This window comes from Gasterosteus aculeatus, chromosome Y (assembly GCF_964276395.1).
Source record: "Gasterosteus aculeatus chromosome Y, fGasAcu3.hap1.1, whole genome shotgun sequence".
Lineage (NCBI taxonomy): Eukaryota > Metazoa > Chordata > Actinopteri > Perciformes > Gasterosteidae > Gasterosteus > Gasterosteus aculeatus.
In genome coordinates, this window is record NC_135709.1 from 21,160,141 (window position 1) to 21,175,231 (window position 15,091).

Consider the following 15,091-nt stretch of genomic DNA (forward strand, 5'->3'; position numbering starts at 1 on the left):
CTCTTTGTTCCCCTTGGTTTGCACCGCTTCTGACTCCACCCTATTTGATGAGGTCAGCAACACTTTAAAAAATCGTAACATTTATGCAGAGGAATGTAACAGTAGGGCTTGATATAATAATGGGACGTTTTTGCTTTTTATATACAATACAAAAAAGAAAAAAACAAACACTAGTGATGTATGATACAAAAAAATACAATTCACAATATTTTACATTGGCAGCTGAATTTACAAAACAATTTTACATTAAAAAAATATTTTTCTTACACGTTGACAAGATTGAGCAATTTGTACGGTCACAAATAAAAGGCAAGACTATAGTGGTTTATTAAGAGATAGCAGACAACGATACTTTCACTGTGGCATTAATATGTTAGGCTTCTTGTTAGCATGTTCAGTACCTGCACATGTTTCACTAAGTCACTGCCACTTAGTATTTCTTCTTCTTCTACTGCGATTGTATATTGTTCTGACAGCCACTTCACTAGAAGCTGCCGTTTGTTTTTACTAACAGTCTAAGCATGAATCTTAATAGTTGACCAGTCTTTGAGTCATTTTTTCAGTGCCGTTTACAATAAATGTAACATAAAACGTACCAATAATTCAGTACTTTAAAATAATCCAGTGGTGTTTCATGTGCTACAGTTTTAGAATAAAATGTTGTACCTGACTAAAGTTGAAGCCACTGACAAACATTAAATAAAAGATAAATACCTTGTGAGCATGTACTGTACCAACGTGACAGTATTACATTAGTATTACAGTATTATATTAGTCTGTCCTCTCACCCTTTCAGTGTAGCGTTTGACTCTACGGCACTACTACCTGCTTAGTTTGTCATTCCAAGAGGCACAACTCTTGATTATTGTTTCAGAAGGCATTATCCGTTTAAGATTTGTTATCAAATCCATAACCTGCATTATACTAAGGCTTTTCAACATCATGTGCAAATCCTCTGCATCCTATGAGTCATGGAAAATGCCTTCCTGCATTTTTGCGAAATATTAGTTTTGCTGCCCACATAACAAGACTAGGGCTCAAATCAGGTAAGACTTAAATAATATGCTATTAAATGCTATTAAGTTATTCCAACATATCACAGACAAAACATATGCTTTATAATTCACTATTTGTGAATTGACTAATCAAGATTATTAAAATGCACAATATGTTTATTACTGGATGAGAATGAAAATTATTGCTTTTATGGTTGCCTTTAAAAACCATCTAAGCAAGCGGAGGCCATTTTCTTCCATTTATTAACGCTAAATTCACATAAAAGTTGAGGCTATACAGATGTGTTCTTTAAATCAGATTATGAATAGGTGTATTATTTATATTTTTATTATTATTTCTGCACTAAAATAGAGCAAAATATCTCACATCTTTTGCATACTTAGCGTTAGTGTGATGACAGCTCGTGTGTGTGTTTGCAGGGCCACTGATCCTAAAATAATTAACAGCACCATTACTTTTGTGCCAAGCGAGTCTCGAGGTGAGGTTGTCTTGATGTTCACCCTAATTCACATTATTTGCTTTGCATAGACTGCATATCTCATACAGCATGATAATACCTGGAATGACATTCAAAACCTTGTTGAAAGTCAGGCTCTGACAGAGGAATATTTGTATCCACTATAATACCAATACTTAAAAACATAGCATGTCTTGATCTATGACCATATATTGTTTGTTTTTGGTGTGTGTGTGTGGGATCGAGGTGGTAAAAATATCTAAAACAGTTCCACTGAGGTGACTTATTGTTCATGTTCTCTTTAAAAGTTTAACAAGAAAAACATGTATTTATAAAATATTTTCTACTCTCAATTATTTCTATGTTGCAGTGTTATATTCAAGCCTAAATAATCAGTATATTTCTGTGAATGCAAACTAGCCATAAAAAAGAAATCTATTTCTGTTCCCGCCTGCCACCGGTAGTTGGCATTCTGGTGTGAGTGTTTACCTTTCTACAGTTTAGTACATAGTGCATGGCCTCAGCAAAGGGTCGGCTCTTACCAGATAACAGGATGTAAATAAACACTATAAGTTGTTAGGGAGAACATGTTTGAATATCACTGTGCATTTCATAGCATTACCATTAGATTATATGGACGAGCTGAGCGGCAATGCTTTGATATTAAATCACTGAAACTTATTTGTGGCTCCACCGCCTCAATTGTTACATTTCTTTGAGCCGCAGTGAAAGCGTAAAAAGTCTGAAGGCAATCTGGAACATCTTCAGTGTGCTTCAAATGCACTTGAATAAGAGGCAGTGAGAAGGAAAATAGGGACAGAACAAAAAGTGCAAAATCTGTGACATGAAATGTCACTCCATGAAAAGTTGAATGATCCTCAGTTTTCCCTCTTGTCGGGGTTTTTTGTCTTTCTCTGCAAGTGCACTCTCTCCTCTCAGTTCCACGACGAGTCCCTCGGCACAGCACAGAGCCCTCAAACTATGGAGTCTTTAATCTCGGAGCCCAGTCGGACTCTTGGCCGAGGGCACGTGGGAGAAACCTCTACATGACTCTCTCTCAAGTTTGGAGGCTTGTTCTCCGGTTCTGAGAAGCCCCTGCTGTTGTCGGGCGACGGGCCCTCGTGCGGCGGAGTGCTGCAGATGTAGTTGTCGTTAAGGGTCTGGTAGCCGTTGCGATCCGACACCGACGCTGGGACGGCGTCGCCGTTCAGCGGCAAGTTCTCGGCCGGTTTCCCCACTGTTCTGGGCTTCTTCTGCTGCATGTTGGCCCGCTCTCCCTTCTTGAGCATTGACTTCACGTCACCGTGGTTCTTGAAGACCGCAAGCAGACAGAAGACCAGCAGGGAAAACGCCAGGAGGGAACACACCACAATCAGCTCATTGAAGTAGGTCTTGGTGTCGATTTGCGGCGAGCGGGCGTCTTCCGGCAGGGTGAGGATCTTCCCCTGGGACACCTGCGGGGGACGCGAGCGCCCTCTCAGCGTGGTGCTCTCCTGCTTGGCCTCGCCCCTCACACAGAAGTTGGCCAACAGCTGTCTGAAGCCTTCCTCCACCGACCAGCACTCGTAGGTTTCCTGCCGGTCGGCTTGGGCCACCACTACCAATCCCCCCTGTTGGCTGGGGTAATGGAAGTGACCTGCGCTCTCGCTGAACTCCCACCGCCTTTCAGCCAAATTAGAGCGCAGCTGGCAAGGGAGTACCTGGAACGTGTTGGCCGGGATAACGATCACCTGGCACGAGGACATTCCTGCGGATGCAGGCGTAGATCGTTTCAGATTCAAAATCAAGACTCAAGATTGAACTGTAAAAGTATTTCACTTACGTGCAGGTGGAGGTCTGGCTAACCGTGGGCTCGCCACCGCCTTGTTGCAAACAGCTGATGTGTCAGCTTTGTCTACGTCCTGCTGCAAGGCACTGAAAAACACACGTATTTAATCAGAAACCACTTTTTGTTTATGTTGGGGGGAAATTGTTGAGCCTGCGTGGGGTGAGGCTCTCAGGAATGTGACCTTTGATGTGAGCCGGTGACTTAAGGCAGTCCAGGGTGAGATAAGACACAGATGAAATCATACGTGCCCTGACTGACCTTTTAGATGTTGTTGATTGTCTGGGTCCATAAAGGGAGGGTCACAGGGTCACCCCTGCATCATCTGGTACTTTTCCAACACTCCTCTTGAGGGGTGGGCTGTCCTGTGCTGAGGCAGCACAAACCTCCCTGAAGTGTACATAAGCTCCTGTTCTCCTCTTCAACTTGGTCAGATCTTCCTGCTCCTTTTGGGGGAAGGAACATCTGTCCCTTTTCAGCTGAATTGTAGTCATTTGACTTCTGTCTGTGCTTACGACTTGTGCTGATGATTTCTATATTCTTTATCTTTTTCCTATGTTCTAGTTAGTAATAAATACTTAATCACAAAGCAAGCTCAAGATACTTTTGATTTCTCACATGGGCTAAATCCACAAATTTCCACCACAGTTTACATGCGATGGACGCGTTTGTCTCAAAAGCTGTCGCTGTACCAATGTAGATCGTTGAGCAGAGGGATGCGTACCTGCTTGCTGCAGCCCGTCTGACATCCACACACAGCCTCCCGTTCCAAGCGCAGTAAGGATCCCTGGAGAGGATACACTCCCCGCAACTCTGATAATTAGTGCAGTGGCTACTGGGACCGCCGCCAATTCAGAGAACGATGAAACATAAAGCTGATCCTGTGGGGGAGAGATGACAAAGCCGGGGACAGAAAAGACAAAAGTGTTATTTATTTATTTGAGAATGTTTTCTGTCCTTTACTAATCTGAGTGCGGGACATTTAGTTCTTCTGAATACCAGCTCTGTGGGAATTTCTTTGAGTATCAAAGACAAGCTAGAATTCAAGAAGTGTCACTATTCCAGCAGTTAAAACACAAGCTCTTTTCAGATCCTCTGGGCAAAGTTGCATTTAATGAGCTAATTCAACATGAAGTCTGCTTCAGGCTGCTAATCTTATTGGTTCATTGTATTTGCAAACTGCCACAGATGCCTTTACTGCGCCTGCTGTTAGTACACACCATGCCAAAGCTCTATAAAACAAGCTGGGGCGGTTTTCCTCTCAGCACTCCACACTATACCTTTTCAGTGTCCAGCTCATTGTGTTGTACCGGCTGACTGTCACGGAAGATCACCATCTCCTCAATGATGTGCATCTTGTTGTTGACATTAATGGCTTTATGAAGTCTCCCATCATCTAGAAGGCAGCATAGCTTGAGATTAGATTGAACTCTTTGCAAATATTGAGAAATGATATTCTTCAATAAAGATACTTAATGTGTCATTAAGGGTCAGGGGTGTCCTACCTGTGCCAATGAAGATCACATTATATGCCTTTTTTGCTGCCTGCACCAGATGGACGGCGATCTGCGTGTAGCGAACATTGCGCTTCAGCAAGAGAGGCTGGCTGCGGATCACGCTGTCCATCAGGAAGTGGTCTTTGACGAAATTCAGCACCTTGTCCGCATGTGCAGCGAGGAGGAGATGCCGTCTTCCCTGGCAGCATTCGTGATGCACTGTGGCAAAATAGAGTCCTTTAAAACATCCCATCACATATAAAGACACATACTGCCGCTGTGCAGCACCTCAATGTTTCTAGCTCGCCTGGCCTAGAAATTAAAACAGTAATTTATTTTTTTTAGGACTGACTGGTGAGCCAAAGGGGAATGGATGAAGCTTTAAAAGCTGACATGACATCCTGCTGAGTACTGGCAGCCATTTGTCCAATAGAGGGCAGCAGGTATTCACTCACCACACCAGGCCGAGGCTCAGGGACCGGGTGATTGTACATTTACCACTGCTGAGTCTCCCTGTTGACCTCACGGTAGCGCCCATTGAACGCCTTTTCCACCTGGTCCATGGTGAAGGAGCACACTGCAGAGCTTCCCGAAGCACCATTATACCTTAAAAGACACAAACAAGCATCTCAACAATACTCACTGATTATTCATCACAGTCTAATCTTGAGATTTTAGAGGGAATGTTTTACAAAGAAAACCTAAACTACTGGAAACACTGCGGCCTTATTTAACTGCCTATTGGAGGAAAGATGGTAACTGGCAGCTGAATCTGATACAAAGCATCTCCTCTCTGCACTTCCATAGAACTCATCAGACAAAGATGTATTAAAATGCCTCGCCCGTGCCATATTTGCATTACATATCCGAAGGCATCACCACATTAGTTTGGTGAATTATTAATCAAAGCAGTGGAGGTCGGTCCTCACCACTGAGACGTGAAGACTCCATAAAACACAGAGTTCTTCCAGTCCTCGGGGCTGGGTGTCAGCACAAACATGTCTTGGATAATGTTGAAGGGGAAGCCATCGTCCGGCCATGTCCTCCGAGTGCACAAGAGTTGCGCCTTCAGGAAGGTCGTCCATTTCTTCTGCAGGACCCTCTCACCTCCCATGTCACCCTGCAACACACGTGTTGAAGGTGTGGAGCTGTTTAACATGTGGCCAGTAGAGGGTGCACAAATATAAGATTGACACCTGTCTGAGGAGATAGAAAATACCTCTGAAACAAAAACGTGATTTGATACTGAAGCGTGACGCGATTGGATGTGACAGGCATGTAAAGGGCATGAAATAATAGTGTGCACCATATGGTATGTGGCATACCTCACATACCACGATATACAAACACAATATGTCCAGAGGTGAAGCTTTTTGAATTGAAATAACTGAAAAACCTTGTGTTGTAAAATCATAATGAGCTAAAGACAATGTGCCCGTAACACAGCGATACCCAGAGGCAGCAGACTTGTAGGTCATGAAAACAATGCACATCATCACTCAGGGCTTTGAGGGAGGGCAAATGCTTTTAAATGAAATAGAAAACGACGCTTTGGTCCCCGGCAATCCTTCTTTACTGACACTACCGCTGCGATTCAGTGCCTTCGGCACGAGCCTTCAAAGCGGTGTGGCACGCGGGACCTCCTGACATGCTGACTAATTTGACTACGCAGGGGTATGACAGGGTATCTGTGCAAATCGGAGTGCAGCTACTTCTTGGAAAGATGGCTACCGATGCTTTACAGATAGAAACGACAAAAGTCTACTTCTGCAAAAAAAAGACTATGCATTTAAGGGGGAGGGCGATGTCCTGCAGCAACCGGACTGTCTGTTCACATTCAGTCCATGGCAACAATTATTTGGGGTTGCTCACAGTCTTAGATCTAACAAGATGAAAGTTGGCTGCTGGAAGAAAGAAGTAGAATTAAAAATGTGCAGGGGACCAAAGAGAACTACTAAATGATCTAAACCACGTAAAAGCCTTTTAACTGGAAACTTCAATGGGGTCCACTTTAGAATGACATTAATCAGACTAAATGGCAGCCTCAAACCAGAGGGGGAATGGCACATGACCAGCAGCTACTTATTGCAGTAACCCAGGCTGTTAATGAGCAGCATACAGGATACTCTCCAGTCTTCCTGGCTGGACCTGGTTTTATACTTTAATGCTACTGTGCTTAAACCAACTTCTGAAACGTGAAGCAAATGCATCACGTTCATTAATCCCTTGTTAAAGCATCCCTTGTATGTTCAGGAGTATATCATTGTGTCAAAAGTGTTTTATTTTGGATGGAAAAACTGAGTGGATAATTGCTTTAAGATGCAGAGGATGTAAAGCTGGGGGTAGCGTCTGACTGAAACTCAATCGGCCATAAAAAAAACAGACCGGCTCCTTCACCATGGACCAGGTGGAAAAGGCGTTCAATGGGCGCTACCGTGAGGTCAACAGGGAGACTCAGCTGTGGTAAACGTACAATCACCCGGTCCCTGAGCCTCGGCCTGGTGTGGTGAGTGAATACCTGCTGCCCTCTATTGGACAAATGCCTAGACAAATGCCAGTACTCAGCAGGTTGTGGTCAAATATAATGAAAAAATGTAAAGAAAGAAACTGTACAAAAAACACGTCACAGTGTCACAGGACAAGTTTGAAATACAAACAAAAGGTCCAAATACCCCACACACTGGTGTTACTGTCAAACAGTTTGTCAGTATCCTTAGACTGTGGTAAACCTGATTATTTCCACAGACAAGCAACAGTCTGATCTTTAAAACTGGTTTGGGGAATTAATGAGGTTTACAGAACTGACAACACATTAAAGACTGTGTGTGGTCTGCATTTTAGTTTAAAAGCGCCAGGTTTAATATTTCAACTTGTGATAATCCAATTCTGCCCACGGATCTGGTGCTACACTATATGTTACGTTTTGACGGGGGCAAATATTTGGTGAAACACGATAAGAATAGAGGGAAGAGAGCATTTGGGGAAAAATAATCAAATAGAGGCAAACGTGTGGGAGGAATGTTTTTCTGTAACAAGAGATCCTGCCCAGAAAGATCATGTATAGGAACACAAAAACATGAATTGCAAAAATACAGGATATGTTGCTTAAGGGGAAAAAAGTTCCCTTTACGGAGATCATCTGCCTCCAGCCGTTCCTCACCTTGCACACACGAGCAATGCGGGACACAATGGTCTTGTCAAAGAAATCAAACTCCTTTCCTGCTTCGCTGAAGAAGTAAATCTTATCGTCATCGCCCACTAGGTTGCCTTTGGGCAGGCTCTCCTGAATGTAGGCAGAGCCAACAAAGGCTGCAGCCTTTGTTGGCTCTGCCCACATAGTCTTTCTTTCACACATAGTCTTTCTTTCAGATCCATGGATCTGAAAGAAAGACTATGTGTGCGTGATGCTAACAGGAGCGCGGCGAATGCGAATGGCGCTATTGGCTGATTCGATAACGGAGAGAAGACGCCGTCGCCGAAGGTACATGGAGAATTTAATTCTGACCAACAATATCTTGTTGAACTCTGCCATTGTACCGCAAAGGTCTGGAAGAGCTCTGGATGAAGAGCAGAAACAAAGTCTTCTGTTTTCACCGTATCGGATGACGACGACTGGAAAGCGAACTTTCGCACGACTCGAGGATCTTTCCACAAGTTGTGTGGAATTATGGAAGGAGTCATGAAGCCCGCGGAGGTGACTGTTCGAGCACCGATGCCGCTGTCCTCCAAGGCGTAGTGCACGACACGTATCGCTAAGTTTGGGCCAAATACGTTTAGTTGTCTGCGCTGTGCAACGTGAACGCTTACTGATCCGTTCAATTCACCGCGACCTCAGGCCTGCGTGTGCGTGTTTGTGTGTCCTGTGTCGCCTACGTATGTTCACGTGTGCGTTAGTGTGTCGTGTGTGCCATTAGAAGCTGACGACTTGTTCTCTTTCAGCTTGTGGAGCATCAGCTGTAAGATGCCTGGGTGAGCTCATGACGCTAACGTGCTCAGCCAGACACGCCTGTTAGCAGAAGTAAGTCGTACTCTGAAGACGTATTAATGTGTGGATCAAATCAATGAGATCAATAAATGAGTCGAGCCACTGAAAGTTATTCATGCAGAAACTAGTGGAGCTCCCACCAAGCTATTGAGATGTTACCAGCTTAAAGTAGAATGATGTTTTATAGAGGCTTTATTGTGCTTTTATGTATATATTGTTTTATTTATGCTGGGCCATTTAGTAAGCAGGTCCAGCACTGGAAACCATTTCTGTTTCTCCTCCCAGGAACCGAGAGAAATTGATGGCGTCTCAATCGGTCACTTCCTGTTGGCAGATCCAGCGTATCCTCTCATGGACTGGATCATGAAAGGGTGAATACGAGGGTGAACACGTGTTCACGGGTGAACACGAAACACAAACACCCATTCCCCAAACATCACCCCTGAGCAAGAGTTGTTCAATGTCTACTTAAGCTCTGCAACGACCACGGTGGAGATTGCGTTTGGGAGACTGAAGTCACATTCACCCCTACAGTGATTGCTACTTGTTGTGCGTTGCACAATTTCTGTGAGAATGAGAAGGAAGCTGTGGATCCCAACTGGTCAGTGGAAGCGGCCACACTGGCATCGAACCTGCCACAGCCAGGTGGTCGTGCCAACAATCGTGGACGACACGCGTGGACAGAGGATCAGAGCCGCCCTCACAGATTACCTGAGTGCAAACCTGCCCCGCGCAGACCTTTAGACGTACTCATTACATAATTGCCAGTTTGTCATAGGTTTGTAAATACAATTCTTGTACAGTTCATGTGTGTTTCATTCCACAAATAAAGAATCTCACAGAAGTTTTAGTTAAGTGTTTTATTTATAAGAAATATTAAGAAAAGTAAAACACGGTATAAGAGCACACAAGTATAAAAGGTAAAACCTTGAATGTCACAGAAAATATATATATATATATATATATACACACACACACTGAGGTAGAGTGTATAAATTGTGCTGTATGAACGGTACGGTGCTTTTCAGGCGCTAGTGTAAATAAGTAAGCATCCATAACCATAATAGGCATCTTGCGGTGGTTGATGTTGTGGTGGTGGTGAGAATGTGGTTGGTTGAGGTTGAATGTTCTCCATTCTCTGCATCAGCTTCTCAACCATACTGTCAGTGTGGAGGATGCTGGCGATCAACCGTTCCTCCCGGGCCTCACTTCTTGCCATGTCCTCCTTTATGGCGTCAGTTTAATTACAAAACTCACACATGTGAGAAAACGTCTATTCGAGTGAATTTCAGGTTTTTACAAGCGTAAATTTCTTCTGCGCACTCAATTTTAGCAGACGCGAGAGGAAATTCAACAACTGCGAGCGCAGAGACTGACATACTCTCTCGCGAAAACTCGATCTGCTCGCTCGAAAATATGACTTTTGGCAGTGTGTGGGCGGTTTTGGGTGGGCGGGAACCAAAGGAGGACGGGCTCTTCTCTGATTGGTCCTGGTCGTTGAGGCTTTGACAGAGTCTCGTAGGCACGTCACTCACTTCAACCAAACTCCGGTAAGTAGCTACATATATGTATGGTGGAGCAGCACGCTTAAAGCTAGCTAGTAGCTAGCTATGTTACCTACTGGCAGATAACAGCGACTATGTCCCGAGAACTGACTCTTTTTCATGGAATAAATAAAGTGACCATGGGTCAAATGCCCTAATCATCACTAGTATTTAATCAAAACCGGTTTAATGGGTACCGTTACTTCGGTTCGTCATTAAATATGAGTTTTCACCATACGTATATCTGGCTGCTTAGTTTGGTTGAAGTGAGTGACGTGCCTACGAGACTCTGTCAAAGCCTCAACGACGAGGACCAATCAGAGAAGAGCCCGACCACACACTGCCAAAAGTCATACTTTCGAGCGAGCAGATCGGGTTTCAAGCGAGCAGATCGAGTTTTCGCGAGAGACTATGTCAGTCTCTGCGCTCGCAGTTGTTGAATTTCCTCACGCGTCTGCTAAAATTGAGTGCGCAGAAGAAATTTACGCTTGCGATAACGTGAAATTCACTAGAATAGACGTTTCCTAGTTTTCGAGTCATGACTTGCATCTGGTTTACCAGCACATGGACGTCTCTCACTGGCCTTGTTTGCTGGGTCCTCGTTCCTTTAAGAAACAGCAGGTATGAAGTCAGTTGTATCCCTACCGATTAGGCATGTGGTAGTAACCATCTCGACATCAGCTGTTTGTTACACAGGATGAGTGAAAGCATGGCATGAAGATTCTTTGTGATGCCCATATGTTGATGCAGTTATAATATTGCAGAACTTACCAGGTAGATCATCGGTGATTGTAGCACGCAGTGGAGTAGAAGGTGGTGGAGAGCAGCTAGAGTCGACCTAACGGAGGAGGTAGCACGCAGTGGAGTAGAAGGTGGTGGAGAGCAGCTAGAGTCGACCTAACGGAGGAGGTAGCACGCAGTGGAGTAGAAGGTGGTGGAGAGCAGCTAGAGTCGACCTAACGGAGGAGGTAGCACGCAGTGGAGTAGAAGGTGGTGGAGAGCAGCTAGAGTCGACCTAACGGAGGAGGTAGCACGCAGTGGAGTAGAAGGTGGTGGAGAGCAGCTAGTCGACCTAACGGAGGAGGTAGCACGCAGTGGAGTAGAAGGTGGTGGAGAGCAGCTAGAGTCGACCTAACGGAGGAGGTAGCACGCAGTGGAGTAGAAGGTGGTGGAGAGCAGCTAGTCGACCTAACGGAGGAGGTAGCACGCAGTGGAGTAGAAGGTGGTGGAGAGCAGCTAGAGTCGACCTAACGGAGGAGGTAGCACGCAGTGGAGTTGAAGGTGGTGGAGAGCAGCTAGAGTCGACCTAACGGAGGAGGTAGCACGCAGTGGAGTTGAAGGTGGTGGAGAGCAGCGGGTCCATTGTAGTATCTATAAGATGGTACAGCACAAATAATAATAAAACGTTATTTATAGAGCACCTTTCATGCAAAAGAATGCAGCTCAAAGTGCTTTACAGCAAATACGTGCGTAATAACGTGCACAAAGAAATTACATGCACATAAAAATAGACAAAGAAACATAAAAACTCAACTATAGTGCAAAAACAAATGTAGAAAGTACAGTTTATGTAATGTACACTTTATTACGTTTGTAACTTTCATTCTAAATTGAATTCCTTGCAGGTTAGTGGGAAGATCTACACGTTTCTCAAAGGCTAAGGGCTAGCTAGCAAGTGGCACCCATGTTAGCTTGGAAAGCTACGGTTATCAAGTGGGACCCGGGTTAGCCTTACGTTTCATCATTGTTACATTGTTTTCATCGTCGATTTAATTCCTCGCAAGTTATGGGAAGGTACAAATGTTTCAACACATATTAGCACTGCTAACACGTCTCACAAACAGCATCAGCTAGCATCTGGTACCTAGCACTTGTTTTAGTGTGATGCAACTGAAATGAACTTACCCATGGTAGTTTGCAACCGAACACCCGAATCTACGCCGTTGTGCTCTACTAGGGACTCTTGTGTTGTCCATAGCGTTGTTTGTTTGTTTTCTGCCGGCCAGGCTCCCAGCGGTCTCTTTCGACTTCCGGGTCACGACCTGGGAGGGAGGAGGGCGGCGGGATCTCAAGCATGCGCAAAGACGCAAAGTCCAGTTCCTTATCCGATTCACCGTTACAGGCGGCAATAGTTGAACTACCAACTGGATCGGATGGAGTTATCCAGGGGTGTTAATCGGATCGTAGTCGGACCGCACATAGTCGGACAAAGGTGTTTACATGAAACGGATAATTCGATTTCAGTCCAACTAAGCCAGTTTTTCGAATCCATGTAACCACGCTGACTGTAACCTTCTCTGACAGTGATTGGCGTCCTTCCGTCCCGCAGTGAGGCGTCAGTCTTTGTTTAAAGTTCACACACAGGTCATCCCTGTGTGCTTGCAGGTAGTTTTAAAAGGCTTTTAAAGGGCACAAACTGGGTCGATCCTTATACAACCTGTTTACATGCATTGAATATTTGGATCTGTTGATACAGGAGATAATGACATAATGTGCATGTGAGTACATTGTGTCTAGCTGGGCCTCTGCCAGACTGTTAAGTGAGCTGAGAGGCAGGAAGCCGCATGCACCACATATCAGATGCTCTTCCTCTCAAATTTACTGAACTAACAGCACATATAAAGTCATGCACCGGGTTCTTTTAAGTTCTTTTAAAAACACATTCACAGGTTGCACGCAATGGATCAGCGCAACGGATGTGAGTGGTTCATATAAACACTTACTATGTAAGCACAGGTGGGGCTGAAGGCGTACGTCCCACACACATACAGATGAGTGCTGTTCATACGTAGTAAAATCCTGATGTAGTTGAAGCAATCCGTCTGCATTCGAAACACAGAAAATACATTTCATGAAATAGCTCAAATGTTCAATGTATTATCATACTTAAAAGTAGAAAAGAAAAATGATCTGCAGACTTCACCACATCCGGCAGAACGGTCAATTAAAACAACAAAGGATCAAACCGGAGTGTTTGTACAATATGTGGTATTCCTAAAATCCACTTTGCACTCAGACCTTTGAGCCATTTTCTTCATCTGGCAATTATTTGATTGCTTTAAATAATAAAAAGAACATTCCTCCTACCAATGTGCTCCACCCTCACAAATATGTGATCAGAATTCTGGGTCTGAATGTTTGCATATGAAAGTGGCGGTGGAGTACGGTTAAGTTTGTTCGAAAGGAAAGGAAAAATCCTTTGTTGTGTAATGGAATGTTAAAACATGACAGAAACTTCCAGGGTTTTTCCCTTAGTCTGTCTCAAAAGTGCTTTGCAGCAATGGTCAACTTGGCCAGCGAAGTGAACCTCTACTTATGTTAATGCAATTTGGGCCATTTGAGTTAAGCTAATTGAGCTTTTATATAAACAGTTTACTTGCCTGCAGATTTTTGCCTTTGAAACTGCACTCGTCTCTTTTCCTTTCTGGAGTTTTCCACGTGAGCTGCAGAAAAGAGAGTCTGTCACACTAATACTGTAGGTATAATACGAGTATAATAAGGTGGGTTGAATTCACATTGGACTTCTGGGACATAATCATATCCACATTGTACCTCTGGGAAGCTATAACTGCATTCCTATTGATACAATATACTGTATATTATACAGTATAATAGGGACGCTGGGCTCCTACATATCTTTGTAGCTTGATGGCGCTGAGGTCAGTGAGGTTGAGAGCGAAGAGGATCTCCCGAGTGCCAACGTACAGTGTGTTGTCCTCTTTGCTGAGAAGCAGGGAGGTGAAGTTGAAGACTCCACTGAGTGAAAAACTTCTGGTTGTCCTCTCCTTCGCATCTGGACAGAAACAAACAGAGAATAAAAATATTGTGTAAGTCGCGGATGAGTCATCTGGAAAGCCTCACTGAGTTGCCTCCTTTTCCACAACAACTACAGAGCTGAGAACGTTCAGTGTTTCAGTGTTGATGAAACAGCTTTACGAGAACTTTGATTTCATGAAATACACCCATAAATCGTTTGCATGTCATGTACTCTTTAGAAAACCTTTTAAGCATGTCTTCCTTCATCAGAGAGCACCAGGCGGATGCTTTGCGACGGAGGTCCCACACAGACTCAAATTGGGGATTTGTATGTCAGATCTGCAGGACGCTCCAGAAAAACAGTTCTTGTCGGCAATCAAGGTGATTTGATTCAGCTACGCTACTCACACGGTTCTTTGACTTTGACATGGTGGGGCTACATACCTAATACATACGGCTAAGTTCTGCTATATGAAGTATATGATGAGGCCTGATGTGGGATGAATGAATGCTGATTTGTACAAATCAACGCGTCTGTGTTTCTCAGGGAGGATTTCTCATATTTCACCTGCAGTAAGTAAACTATTTTCTCCAACCACGTTTAAACCCACCAAATAAAGGTTAAATCATCAAGCCTCCCAATCACGGCTTTAAAAGCCCATGTGTATCTCCGATTTGCAGCAGCCTGGTGGCTTTTACTGCTGGCCCAGCTCGCACAACTTGCCTTAATTTGCACGCCAGCGTAAACAGAAGCAGAGAGCTGTTGGGAACATGATGTGTACTATGCTGATACGGGACTTTTAGAAATAACAGTATATGTATATATATATATATAGAGAGAGAGAGAGAGCAGGTGGGTGCTTCTCACTTTTAAATATGTACATGTAATTGTTTATTCACATAATAAAAAAGGACCTGCCTACTGTAGTTCATCTTCACTCGGTTGGACCTCTGAGCCCTCGTGCTTTTTGCCTTGTTAGTGTTTCTCTATTGATAAAGATTGAATGAATG

At 44.0% G+C, this 15,091-nt stretch overlaps 1 long non-coding RNA gene and 1 pseudogene across 2 annotated transcripts in view; one reads left to right on the plus strand and one right to left on the minus strand.

Annotated features, from left to right (window-relative positions):
* Nucleotides 1–112: 112 nt before the first annotated feature.
* The window catches only part of LOC120812280 (semaphorin-4B-like), a 32,310-nt pseudogene continuing 17,331 nt past the window's right edge, over nt 113–15,091 (minus strand). The window contains exons 3-12 of the transcript XR_013455201.1: nt 13,957–14,117; nt 13,705–13,767; nt 13,048–13,146; nt 5,725–5,915; nt 5,251–5,401; nt 4,805–5,014; nt 4,580–4,695; nt 4,024–4,180; nt 3,297–3,388; nt 113–3,221 (exon numbers count right to left, since the gene is read on the minus strand). The product of XR_013455201.1 is annotated as a semaphorin-4B-like (transcript). The remainder of the gene's footprint in view (nt 3,222–3,296; nt 3,389–4,023; nt 4,181–4,579; nt 4,696–4,804; nt 5,015–5,250; nt 5,402–5,724; nt 5,916–13,047; nt 13,147–13,704; nt 13,768–13,956; nt 14,118–15,091) is intronic.
* Nucleotides 8,119–9,624, plus strand: LOC120812291 (uncharacterized). The gene is made up of 3 exons (XR_005710573.2): nt 8,119–8,276; nt 8,735–8,813; nt 9,066–9,624. It is a non-coding gene; the product is annotated as an uncharacterized LOC120812291 (long non-coding RNA).